Consider the following 1287-nt stretch of genomic DNA (forward strand, 5'->3'; position numbering starts at 1 on the left):
CTGATCCACTGCCCCACTGGACAGAACTGTGACTCTTGGGATCACTGCCCATGATCGTTCAGCCGCCACAAGCAGAATCTGTGTGGCCCTGTGACTCCCATCAGATCATGTGGTGTTTGAACAGCTCTGCTCTGCACCCGGAGGTTGCTTGGCCGGGAGTGAGTGAGGCTGGGACTCAGAAAAGGGGCCAGAGCTCTGGCTCAGCTGTCCTCGCTGGGTGGTTACGGTGCCTCCCAAGCTTGGACTCAGAGAGGGAAGTGAGAGCCTGTGTGTCCAAGAGGGGCAGTGAATTGCCTGAGGAGAAGCTATTATATGAAGAGATTCTTAGTCCAGTCTACTTGGGGGAGGAACATTTACTGCTTTTTATCCCCTTTTCCCCAGTGGAGTGTGCATATAAACCTTCTGGGCAATGCAGAGAAGCCGCTGCGTCTGGAAGCCAGCCGTCTCCTTCCCCCCAGGGGGATTGGGAGTGATTTGATTCTGCCGGCTAACGTTGTTGGAGGCAGACTTCATCTCCCCCAGCACTCATCAGAGCTGCTAATAGGCCCTTCAGAGCTCATAAAGAGATGACCAAATCTTGGGCTGGGGGGACTTCAGCTCATTTATCTTCCACAGGCCCGATCAGATCTGATTTTGTACGCTGACGGCTCGATGCTCCAGTGTGGTCTGGCCCACTTCTCAGACACCTGCTCAGCGTGGCTGAACCTGAGGACCCTCAGGAGAGCCTGAGATCCTTTGCCTGGAGAGGGTCTTGCTGTTCTGATGTGGTAGACAGACACTTACCTGCCAGCTGTATCGATCTATGGATGAGAAAATAAAAGCATTTAGGCTTGGAAAGGAACAGGGAAGCCAACTAATGGGAGTGTCAGTTATCACTTTGGGTCATCCGCTTGCTGCACACCCTGGATGTGTGTACATGTACATCATGCCTGTGCTGTCTGTAATCCTCACATCAGTCAGTTTGTAAGCTTATGCATGGGTTGAGAATGTAAAATAAACATGAGGTCACAGATATACCTAGACACCGCCCCCTCCCACCACAAGTGCACTTACCAAACCTGTCTTAGCGCCTTTTAAAGAACTAATAACGTCTGCAGTTTTGTAGACAAATTATTTTTAGCTAAAAGTTGGGATCATCTTTTTCATAAATATCTCTTATTCATCTAATTAGAAGAGACAGTCAGTACAACAATTAACAAGGGGATTTTCAGCAGATGTATTTAACCCATATGTTATTCCATTAAGTAAAACAAGCAAACGTGATCTCTGGTATTTGAGTGCTTACAG

Source organism: Cavia porcellus, unplaced genomic scaffold, assembly GCF_034190915.1.
Source record: "Cavia porcellus strain 051 isolate PalLab524CR breed Dunkin Hartley unplaced genomic scaffold, mCavPor4.1 scaffold_5, whole genome shotgun sequence".
In the NCBI taxonomy this organism is placed as follows: Eukaryota; Metazoa; Chordata; class Mammalia; order Rodentia; family Caviidae; genus Cavia; species Cavia porcellus.